Source organism: Pinus tabuliformis, chromosome 4_1 (genome assembly GCF_031772625.1).
Source record: "Pinus tabuliformis cultivar Carrire ecotype Pingquan chromosome 4_1, CPIR1, whole genome shotgun sequence".
In the NCBI taxonomy this organism is placed as follows: Eukaryota; Viridiplantae; Streptophyta; class Pinopsida; order Pinales; family Pinaceae; genus Pinus; species Pinus tabuliformis.
This window is the reverse complement of record NC_142303.1, coordinates 360,481,978-360,494,923: the sequence shown is the minus strand read 5'-3', so window position 1 is coordinate 360,494,923 and position 12,946 is coordinate 360,481,978. Positions and strand designations below refer to the sequence as shown.

At 38.8% G+C, this 12,946-nt stretch overlaps 1 pseudogene; it reads right to left on the bottom strand.

Moving 5' to 3' along the window:
• Positions 1–280: 280 nt before the first annotated feature.
• Positions 281–12,401, bottom strand: LOC149175788 (putative flavin-containing monooxygenase 1; annotated as a pseudogene).
• Positions 12,402–12,946: the final 545 nt, after the last annotated feature.

Genomic DNA, 12,946 nt, shown 5'->3' with positions numbered 1-12,946 from the left:
TTCACACTTCAAAAATAAGTGGCCCGTATATCCATTTGAAAAGCTTACAGCATGGCATCGAACTCCACATTTGACACTCCAACTTCAACATTTGGCACTCCAACTTCAACAGTCGTCCTCTTTTCCTGCAATCTCAGTTTTTCTTCAACAACTGTCCACTTTCCTTCGATTTCGGTTTTCCTTCAACAGCGGTCCTCCCTCCTGTTCTCGTCCAATTTTTTTATGGTCCTTTCAAGCCAGGACCTCTATCCAATCCAACGTATTTTCAGAACAAAGAAATCTAACAGCTTCTTCTTGCAGAGAACAGGCAACTTGCTGCTCCATAACGACTGCTTGCAGAGAACAATTGCAGAGGCGACTTGCTGCTGCTCAATAATGGCTTCTTGCAGTGCTGCTCACGAGGAACAAACTTCGACTCGGATCTGGCGAGCGTGTTCAAGCTGACAACAACAACAGTTCAACAGTTAAAAAATTTATGACACATTCACGAGGAACAAACTTCGACTCGGATCTGGCGAGTGTGTTCAAGCTGACAACAACAACAGTTCAGCAGTTAAAAAATTTATGACACATTCACGGCACTCTGAATATCACTGGCTCTGATACCAGTTGTTAGTTCAGAGATTTAAAACTTCTATGGCAGCAGACAAACATCATAGACAATGTAGCAACAACAGAAGAAAATTGACAGCAGAAGAGAAAACATAACTTCATATTACACAGAGAGAGGCATGGGCCTTGGCTTGCAATCAATGACCAGAGAAATTATAAATTTTACAAATTTATAGGAGCATGTGATTCAGATGGAGATCAGATGGAGATTTAGAAGAAATGGTGGTGTGGTAATGTGTTGGAATTTAATTCCAACTGCAACAATGAACAATTGGATTTGCAGTAAATACTCGATGCCTTAAAGTCAAGCCCGATATTTTTGCACATTAATATGCATTAAAGTTTCAATTGAATTCCCCTGCAGACAGCCGACTTGTTTTTTGATAGAAGCATCACCGCCTTGCTGCAATAAATTCGGAGATATGCATTAGAAGATATTTTGTAATATTTTATTGTTTAAATCAGATATGTTTTTACATATAAATGCATCACACAACAGTTCAGTTTTGAGGTTAGCAGCAGATTGATAGAGAGCATAGGAGAGCATGTAGCAGCATGAAGATAATACTTACCAGATAGTGAAATGCACAACAGTGCACAGTAGGAGTAGATGCAACAGCGCAGCAGAGAGCAGAAAAGAAAAAATGCACAGCAGTGCAGATATTTGAATGAAATTTGTTTAACAGATGTTTATTTGTGTGGAACAGAAGCGTTCCTTGGTGAATCTGTTTTGTAATAGAAGTTGTGAAATTCCCTCAGTATGAGGAAGACAAATCTATAACAATTAGTTTATTTTTAATAAACGCAAGTTAATTTTTTCCTGTTGCTGTTACACTGTAACTCAAAAAATACTTGATGTCAAAAATTTACGTTGCTGCAACACCACGAACAACGTTGCTGCAACACAAGTTACAGCAACTGAAAAAAAATTGTGTTGCTGAAACACCGTTTCCAGCAAGCGATTTTCTGTTTTTCTGTGCAAAAACAGAGTGCAAAAACAGAGCAATTTTTGTCTGTCTGTTATGGAATTTATCAGAAAATTCCAACATGGTATCAGAGCTGGTCTAGGCACTCAGTGAGTCAAAAACAGAGCTTGTTTTTCACTGTAGGAGCTGTAAGAAGCTTGTTTAGCTGACTTTTTCCAGCAGAGAAAGTTTTTGCTTGTTTTCATTTTACGGTCAGTATCTCTTCTTTAGCAATACAGGTTAAAATGGCAGATGCTGGAACAGGTTTGACAAATTCCCAATTGCCACAATTTAATGGGAAGAATCATAGTTATTGGTCCATAACAATGAAAGCATTGTTTGCTTCTCAAGGAATATGGGAGCTGGTTGAAAATGGCTATGCTGAACCTACAGATGCAACAGCACTGGCTGCTTTGACAGTAGCAGAAAGAGACCAGTTGAAGGGCGACAGAAAGAAGGATGCCAAAGCCCTCTTTTTCCTCTTCCAATCAGTACATGAAAGTGTTTTTCCGCGGATTGCAGCAGCAACAAAATCTAAGGAGGCATGGGATATTCTCAAAACTGCCTATCAAGGCATGGAGAAGGTGAAGACTGCAAAGTTGCAGATGTTGAGGAGAGACTTTGAAAATCTCAGCATGAAGGAATCTGATACAATAGATTCATTCTTCACTCAGGTTATTGGCTTGATAACCCAGATAAGATCTCATGGTGAGATTCTTGAAGATAGAAGGATTGTAGAGAAAATCTTGAGATGTTTACCCTCAAGGTTTGAATCTATTGTGGTAGCAATAGAAGAAACAAAAGACCTCTCACAGTTCACGGTAGATGAGCTGAGTGCTTCACTTTTGTCTCATGAACATAGACTAAGTAGAGGAACAGATTCCTCATTTGAGCAAGCATTCAAGACTCAAATGTCTTTTGGCCAAAGAAGAGGTCGAGGCAGAGCAAATAACAGAGGTCGTGGAAGAAGCTAAAACAGAGGCAGAAATTACCCTGCTAGCACAAGCGGAAGGAGCTGCAATCAGAACCAAGCTGAAGGTTCGAGCAAACAGCAAGCTCATGGACAAAGGTATGACAAATCCCAAGTCCAATGTCATTTTTTAAAATAATTTGGGCACTACGCCAATGAATGCAAGAAAAAACAAAATGACATGAATAATAGGCAGAATGCTAATTTTGCAAATGAAGAAGATAAGAACCCAAAGAACGTGCTGTTAACATGTAACATAGCACAAGACAAACAAGAAGATTTTTGGTTCTTAGACTCAGGTTGTAGTAATCACATGACTAGAAATATTGCAATGTTTTCCAATCTGGATGAAAATGTGAAATCTGAAGTAACAATAGGGACCGATGATAAGATATCTATCAAGGGTAAGGGCAGAGTCAGTATTCAAGCAAAAAATGGAGAACAGATGATTGTGCCAGAGGTATACTATGAACCTGGTCTGAAATGTAATCTTTTGAGCATTGGACAACTCATAAACAAAGGTTACAACGTGTTCTTCAAAGGTGATTTGTGTACTATCAGAGACATACCTCCAAGTAAGAAGATCATTGCATAGGTGCAGATGACCAGCAATAGAATGTTTCCTCTCAAACTCAGGGCAGATTTGAAGGAAGGCAGAACTATTGCGGCTGTAACACAAGAAGTCTTTTAGGAACAAGTGAAAGATGTGAATTGGTTGTGGCATTTGAGATTTGGACATCTCAATTTCGGAGGCCTGAATCTGTTGCACAGAAAGGGAATGGTAAAGGGATTGTTGTTGATTGAGAAACCGGACAGCCTTTGTGAAGGCTGAATCTTGGGCAAGCAACACAAAGAAAGCTTTCCAGCAAGAAAGAGTATAAGGGCAAAAGCACCCTTGGAAATTGTTCACTCTGATGTGTGCGGACCGATGCAAATACCATCATTTGCCGGAAATAAATATGTTTTAACTTTCATTGATGATTACACCAGAAAGACATGGGTGTATATACTGAAACAGAAGAGTGAAGTGTTTGAGAAATTCCGCCACTTCAAAACTCTTGTTGAAAAGCAGTGTGGGCATTATATCAAAGTGCTCAGAACAGATAGAGGAGGAGAGTACATCTCCCAAGACTTTTTGCGTTTTTGCAGAGAGAATGGCATACAAAAGCAGTTCACCACAAGATATACACCTCAACAAAACGGTGTTGCTGAAAGAAAGAATAGGACCATTCTTGACATGGTCAGAAGTATGCTAAAGGCAAAACACTTGCCGCATGAGTATTGGGCAGAAGCTGTTACTTGCGCAGTTTACATCTTGAATAGATGCCCAACTAAAGCTGTCATGAACAGAATACCAGAAGAGGCATGGAGTGGTCAAAAACAAACTGTCACTCACATGAGAGTATTCGGTTGTGTGGCATATGCACATGTACCGGATCAGCTAAGGAAAAAGCTTGGCAATAAGGGGGAGAAGTGTGTCTTTATTGGCTATTGTGATGAGTCAAAAGCATACAAACTTTATAATCCATCCACCAAGAAATTAATAGTAAGCAGAGATGTGTAGTTCATTGAAGATGAAGCTTGGAAAAAACAGTGAATGTGAAGACAGTTGTGTCTCATGAAGAACAAGAGGAAGGGACAGCAACAAATAATCCTTCCTTGGTGGCTCCTCTTCCACCACAGCAAGTACAGAAAACCACACCACAAGCTGGAATTCGAACAGCCTTGAGAAGTCAAGGAAGAACAGTTGTTGTTACACCACAAACAGTTGTTGCTGAAACACCACAGGGATCAGATATACCCTCAAGTTCGGATGGAACTCCAAGCACACCAAGAAGACCAAGATTCATAAATCTGAATGAGATTTATGAACAAGGAGAGGTAAGTAACAATACCGGTCTGAATTCATTATTCGCTTTGTATTGTCATATTGATGACCCAATCCATTTTGAAGATGCTGTAAATGAAGATAAATGGATTGAAGCAATGAATGAAGAAATTGGTGCAATTGAGAAGAGTAAAACATGGGAGTTAGTGGACCTCCCTGAAGGTAAGGATGCCATTGGAGTTAAGTGGGTCTATAAGACCAAAAGCAATGCTGAAGGTAAGATTGATAGGAATAAAGCAAGGCTTGTTGTGAAAGGCTACAAGCAGCAGCAAGGAAAAGACTATGATGAAACCTTTGCACCAGTAGCAAGGATGGAAACAGTGAGAACAGTGTTGTCTATTGCAGCACAACACAAATGGAAGATTTATCAGATGGATGTTAAATCTGCATTCCTGAATGGAGTGTTAAAAGAAGAGGTTTATGTTGATCAACCTTCGGGCTATGAAGTTGAAGGCCAAGAGCATAAAGTTTGTAAACTGAAGAAGGCTCTTTATGGGCTGAAGCAAGCTCCAAGAGCATGGTACAGCAGAATTGATGCTTATCTGATTGAGAATGGGTTTGATAAGCATGATGGTGAACCCACACTCTACATAAAACAGAATGACGGTAAGATTATTATTGTTGTTTTATATGTAGATGATCTGATTTTTACTAGCAATGATGCTTCTCTCATTGCTAATTTTAAAGCAGTCATGAAGAGTGAATTTGAAATGACTGACTTGGGCTTCTTAAGATATTTCCTTGGAATTGAAGTAGACCAAAGTGAAAATGGTGTTTTCATTTCTCAAGATAAATATGTAGAAGCTGTGTTGAAGAAATTTAACATGCAGAACAGCAAGGCTGCTGTGACTCCAACAGTAGTGGGGCTGAAATTAACCAAAGAAGACAGCAACAAATATTTTGATCCAAAACTATACAAGAGCATAGTTGGCAGCCTTATGTACTTGACTGCAACTAGGCTGGACATTATGCACGCTGTGAGTTTAATCTCCAGATTTATGGAAAGACCGAAAGAGACTCATTGGCAGGCAGCCAAGAGGATTCTACGGTATGTGAATGGAACGAAGGGGTTTGGTATTTTATACTCCTCTTCTGAAAGTTTCATGTTGACAGGTTACACTGACAGTGATTGGGCTGGAAGTGTTGATGATAAGAAAAGTACATCGGGATATGTGTTTCATATGGGATCGGGAGCCATCTCATGGGCTTCCAAGAAGCAACCAGTTGTGGCTTTGTCAACAGAAGAGGTAGAGTATGTGGCAGCAACAGCAGCAGCATGCCAAACAGTATGGCTGAGAAGAGTTCTCAAAGATTTGTGTCATGAACAAGAAAAGGGCACAACCATTTACTGTGACAATAGCTCAGCAATAGCATTGTCTAAAAACTATGTTTTTCATAAAAGAACAAAGCACATAGACACCAAATTTCACTTCATACGTGAATTGGTTAACAATGGTGAGATTGTTTTGCAGCACTGCAGAACAGAGGATCAACTTGCTGACATCTTGACAAAACCATTAGCAAAGAGAGGTTTTGATCATTTCAGGAAATGTCTGGGTATGCAGCAGTTGAAATTAAGGGGGAGTGTTGGAATTTAATTCCAACTGCAACAATGAACAGCTGGATTTGCAGTAAATACTCCAGCCTATTCGATGCCTTAAAGTCAAGCCCGATATTTTTGCACATTAATATGCATTAAAGTTTCAATTGAATTCCCCTGCAGACAGCCGATTTGTTTTTTGATAGAAGCATCACCGCCTTGCTGCAATAAATTCGTAGATAGGCATTAGAAGATATTCTGTAATATTTTATTGTTTAAATCAGATATGTTTTTACATATAAATGCATCACACAGCAGTTCAGTTTTGAGGTTAGCAGCAGATTGATAGAGAGCAGAGGAGAGCACGCAGCAGCGTGAAGATAATACTTACTAGATAGTGAAACACACAGCAGTGCACAGCAGGAGTAGATGCAACAGCGCAGCAAAGAGCAGAAAGGAAAAAATGCACAGCAGTGCAGATATTTGAATGAAATTTGTTTAACAGATGTTTATTTGTGTGGAACAGAAGCGTTCCTTGGTGAATCTGTTTTGTAATAGAAGTTGTGAAATTCCCTCAGTATGAGGAAGACAAATCTGTAACAATTAGTTTATTTTTAATAAACGAAAGTTGATTTTTTCCTGTTGCTGTTACACCGTAACTCAAAAAATACTTAACGTCAAAAATTTACGTTGCTGCAACACCACGAACAGCGTTGCTGCAACACAAGTTACAGCGATTGAAAAAAAACTGTGTTGCTGAAACACCATTTCCAGCAAGTGATTTTCTGTTTTTCTGTGCAAAAACAGAGTGCAAAAACAGAGCAATTTTTGTCTGTCTGTTATGAAATTTATCAGAAAATTCCAACATAATGGTGGTGTGGTAGGTTTGGTGCAGGTGTGGCGGTGACGAATGGTGGTGTGGTAGGTTTGGTGCAGGTGTGGCGGTGACGGCTGGGACGGCAGAGTGTCGAGTAGTCAACGCCGTCAATTGCCGTCAATTGCACAGTGTACTTGAGTTTGGCTTCACACTTAACAGAAAAAAGCAGCCTGCTTTGACTTTTTCCCTATGTGTATATAGCAATTTAACGGAACAGATTACCAAGCCTGGCTGCTGCACTCGGCTTAACATTCGAGTAATCACAGAATTTTTGACTCTCGACGTTTACCTTCTATCGCATCCACGTTTCACATGTTTCAGTTTCAAAATGCTACAATCGAGAATCACAGAATGACGTATCATTGTGTCGCAGCCACGTTACCTTGTGGCATCCAAATTTTTCAGTCTCATCTGTCTCTTTAAATTGTATAACAATTATACACCATAATTGTAAAGTAAATTTGTCTTTTTGAAACAATCCAAATCCATAATTTAGCTTCCGTCAAATGAAGAATCCTTCGTTTCACAGAACTCAAATGCACAGCAGCCTGTTGGTCATTTCAATTCTTACTAGTGTCAGGTGGGTCCAAGCCATTGTGATCTTATTCAATTTTGAAAAGAATTCCATGGGTATAAAAATCAAGATGAGAAATCCAATACTTTTGATTCGTTCTCTTATTGTCAGGATAAAAAGCCGTTTTGAGAGTTCACGGATTGATGTAATCGCATTAGAATGCATGGATTAAGTTATCATTCCTTACCAACTCAATACCCCGCGTGATAATGGTCCTTTCAATACATAGATACATTTATAACTACCTCTCGGACATGCTGCACGAAGGAGTTTGACAAGGATTTTCAGTGTAAAGACCAAGTTGATAAATTGAGTGTTTTTGCAAGTGTGTACAATGCTAATTTTCATGTGATCATTCAATCAGATACAGTTATATACAAATGGGATCTTCCAAATTTCAAAACAGCGGTTAAATAAGAAGAAATTGATTCACTTCTACCCTATTTAGAGATTTTCAACGACCGAAAACAGTCAAAAGCAAGTTAAGCAAACCTATTCCAACGTTACATACACATGCACTTTCTGCAGACAGCCTTATATTTTCCTGGAAACACTACTGTCTACCAATCTCGATAATCAGAATTACTGTAAGGAGAGAAAAGCTCGCAAAACCAATTCTTCTTTCTCATTGGATTCTGTCCCATGTCTCTGCAAAGGGTATCATTGTCCCATATCTGAAAACTGTCCAGGCAGATTTTCGAATACGAGGGTGTAAATTTATTCATATGCTTGGAGTGGTTGTCCATATCTCCCTCCATTTCCTTGATGCTTCGAACCACAAATTTGCCTGAAAGAAAATCAACGAGCCACTGAGCACGTATTTCAGTGGAATACAAATTCGATAAACATTCTGGATATCCAAGAATGGCCATACAAGAAATGCGTGGATGGATGAGTCCCCTGTTTATTCTCAGTAGAAAATTGACTTAGGCGTTAGGGTTCAGACCTTCATCAGTCACCAACCTTTTCACCTCAATTGAAGCACTTGAATTAACAATGACAATAAACAGGAAAACATTAAAGAGTCCAGAGCTATAGTGAATAACTAACCTGTATAGAGGAACTGCAGCTGATTTCTCGAGAGCGTCTGCAATTATCTTTCGAAGTAGGCTCTTAAGTTTTTTTTCGCTGGTTCCAGTAGCGAACAGCACAAGATCAGCTTCCACCATTGTTTGATCATCTAATACAATCCCCTTACTGCAAAAACCCCAGTTGGTAGATTTTCGGAAGTGTATACAACCTTTCTCTGCTTTTGAAAACAAACCATCTGGAAGCGATGAAATTTGACAAGAAGTTAACTCCTAAAGAAAGCTGTGATGTGGAACAAGGCCGTATTTTCGCAAAGGAAGTTTTCGAATAAGGTAGAGCTCCACAAACTTGAACATTGCCCATCTCTGCAGAAAAAGAGACAAACAATCAACACCTACAATGTACATGAATTTAAATAATAAAATTGTTGAAATAGGGGCTATTTTCTATAAAGTTATCTTCACTCTACTACTTTTATTGTGAATTTTAAGTATGTCTATGCAGATTTATCTATAGAATTTTTGGTGTTGGGTAGAAGTAAGTAAAAAACTTCAGACATAATACCAGTGCTTTAAAAAAATCCAGAAGTTTTGGAAACAACTTCTACAAATTACTCCTAATATTATCCGAGATTTATGCTTCGAAAATTCCAAATAAATAGAGAAAAGAATACCATCGGTGCAAATAGGCGTGATATAAGGCTGTGCAGAAACCCTTGACTGGGTTTTTCAAGTAACAACTGGGCAAAACGTGTACCCTAAAAAAATGAGAGGGGCACTCCCCAAACGCTGTTGGAAGGAATTGTCCAGTGCGCTGCTCTGAACACAAGCGTACACGGATGGCCACCTTCTCCCCCATCAAATGTTAAAGAGAGCTCATCAGTAACCCTAGTATACTCAATGAATCAAAAAACATTTATGGTGTAATGTTTATAGTATCTAACAATATATACCTTGATTTGCCTCAGCGCATTCCACCGCTAAATCCATTGCTGACTTCCTAATACCGATAACTACAATTTTTTTCCTTTTGATAAGCTCAGCATTACTCTTTTCATCCAAGGCTGAGTAGTCCAATGTATGAAAAACTTTTCCTTGAAATACTTCCGGCCCTTTACCAGGAGTGTTATCGGGAAAAGTGTCTATTCAGAACGACCCTATCCCACTGGGTTGTGACAGTGACCTCAGAAACAAACAGGGAAAACTACTCTTGTATTCTCCTTTATGAACTATAAACGAAGAGGAATAGGATGGACCAACCTGTGTCTTGCGCTAGTCCTTTGATCCAATCTCTCTTCTCTTTGACAGCTTCCAGCTACCTGCTCCCTTACTTGCCCAGCGTCACCAAGTTCCTGCAAGATCACAGAAGAAGGAAACTACACAAAGACATGGATTTATGTTCATAAAAAGCTTAGGATCAGATTTAAGCTAAACATACAAATATAACAACATCAATGATATACAAGCATGTAGGAGAAACTCAAATAGTTTTATTGATAAAACAAGAAGATCCAGGAGGAGTTACAACCGATGATTCCTGATCCAGCATCAACCTCCCAGCATAGAATCCCCTCTTCACCTCCAACAAAGCATAAATCACCCAATACTCTGATATCTATCTCAAAACCAACAGCAATTCTCTGCAATGTACAAAATTCCAGCCTCCTGGATCTCTTGGTGGGGGATCCATATATAGATGTATGCAAAGAGGATGAGTTAGCTCATGAATTGATTAGTGGCCTCTCTCTGTCAGTTCTTGCTTCCACTTGGAGACTGAGAGCCTCTTACTCATCACTGGTTGAATTCTGTGAGGCAAGTGTCATTGGAGAAGATCCTGGAAGCTTCCATTGTCTCTCCACCTCGTGGAATGACTCTGCCACTTGTCATTTCCCGCTCAACGCACCCTGGTAGTGCATTCAAGTGCGTTGCAATGCACCTAGCCAGTGTATTTGGGTGCTTTGCAACGCAGCTAGCCAGTGGAGTAGCTGAAATGATCCTGATTTGACTAGTTCTGAGCAGTTTCTGGTGGAGAACTTCTGGGAGAAGCTGTAATTTGTTGACCTTGTTTCTTTAGGAGCTGGAACAACACCTTTAGGGACTTAGGATCCCTTGGTTTATGGACATTTCATGCTTAGAGCTGTAAGGCACAAAAATGTCTATAACAAGGAGGAAGTGATGGGATCTTGGCCACATCCCCATATCTACCAATGCATAGTATTAAGAATTCAAAATGATGCTACCGCATGAACCAAGGGAAACCAAAACAATTCAATGTATTCTTCGATGGCAGGAAATTTTCATGGCCCCAAGTGAATCTAGCTATTCTTTCAAATTAGAAGAGGGTGGTATAATCATTAACACATTGAAAACATTTGATTTGAATATATATATATATATATATATATATATATATATATATATATATATATATAACTCAAATCTAAATTATAATCCTACAAAATTCTAACAACTTTAAAATTAATTTGAAAAACAAAAACTTAAAACATTTAAATTGAATTTATATTTGGAGTGAATTGCTGGTGGGTTTTTTTGATAAGGTGTACTTACAATCAAAAGATGTTGGGCATATAGGAAATATGAATGTGGGGCATATATTGTATTGGAATCTGGTAAGTTTGATCACTTTTAGTGGGAAGGAGGAAGTGGCACAAACAATCCGACAGAAATCATAGAATTATGGGGGACACTACTATGTGCAAAATGGTTGGGTTTTGAGACCATAAAGATATTTGGGGACTCAAAATGTGTCATAGAATGGGTACAGGGATACACTCAATTCAATCCTATCAATCTTTTCGCATGGATGAGGCGTATTTGGATTCTGGAGAAGACTCTTCTACAGATTACAGATAGGCATGTGTACCCGGATAGAATGGGGTTGCACACATGTTATCAAAAAGGGGCATTGCATCATAAACATGTTTCATTCACTTTCATTCTTTCCAACAAGGTGCAGTAATAAATGAAGGAACTATTGAGATCTTGTAGCAAAGCAATTATGTATGAGTGGAGTACAGAAACACTTTAGAAATGGAAATATGCTAATAGATTTTCAAAGTAAAATCATAAAAGATAATGGAGATATGATAAGTAAATAAGATTTTGCACTAAATTTTTACTCAATAAAAAGGCAAATGAATAACAAATTTTTTTATTTTTTATTTTTAAATATATATTAGAAACAAACTATTATAATCATCTTTATTAATGGAAAATAATATTTTTTCTACTTTAAAAAAAAAAAAATTTAAAAATCAACTAAACTTAAACGTAATAAAGAAAGTATTCAGGTTGTACTCGCCAATTTATCCAATTTGTGTATTATACACGATATTCCTTAATAATAATAAATTGCTATATTTATTTTACTATTGCCTTCATAATTAAGATAATTGGTGTCATTGATCAATTAACGGGTACCATGCATAAAAGGAAACAACCATATTCTATCCTCTATCTGTCTCTACCTCTGTGGATTCTCCATTGCTTTTCTGCACACCCACTTCCCAAACTGCATTATATGCATATGGACGTCCGTTCTTACCCCATAACCCATCATGTTCCAGACTGTTCTCACAATATTCTTGACCAATATATCGAATCTCCACCACTTTGGAATTGAAGTGAATGTAATGAAGCAATCCAAAATGCATGGCATAGCTCTGGAAGTAGTCCAGCACCTGAGAGTGCGTTGGGAATTGGTTAGTTAGATGTCTTGGCCATGGAAAATCAGTAAATTCGAAGGCAGGGCGACTAGTCTGTAACTTTGTTGAAGAAAATGTTTCTCTCCACAGGCCGCCAATTCCTTGTTTTGCTTCAAACACCGTGGGCTTCAGATTTCGACTCAGTAAATATTTGGTTGCAAGGAGACCACTCATTCCTGCCCCTATGATACAAACCCTTCTATTCTCAGTCCTACCTTCCATCACCAAATTCTCTCTGTAGTTAGCCACCAATGTGTCTAGCAAATTTTAGCACTTAACCAATGCCACTCAGACAGTTCTCTCTTTTTCTCTTTGTATATATAGCAATTTAACGGAACAGATTTCCAAGCCTGGCTGCTGCAGTGAGCGTACGTTCGAGAAATCAGAGAATGCCAACTCTCAACGTTAACTTGAGGCATCCACATTTTTCAGTCTCCACGTAAAGCAAATTTGTCACTTTGAAACAGACAAAATCAATAATTTAGCTCTAGTCAAAATGAAAAATTCTTAAGAACGCGTAGGGCTTGATGGGAATACACAATGATTTTTCGGAAATTCGTGGCAGCGATTTAGTAGAAATTGTGAGCGGCGGATGTCAACAACCCCGTGCGCAGGCACCCTCACTCCAGTGGCAACCTCCACACAGCAACTTTGGAAACAATAGCAGCAGCGCGCGGCTATCACCACGAATATGGCAGAACACCTCCGGGTAGATCCCAACAACCACACCATGCCTCCACTGCACTAGATCAGCCGACGTTCTCCAC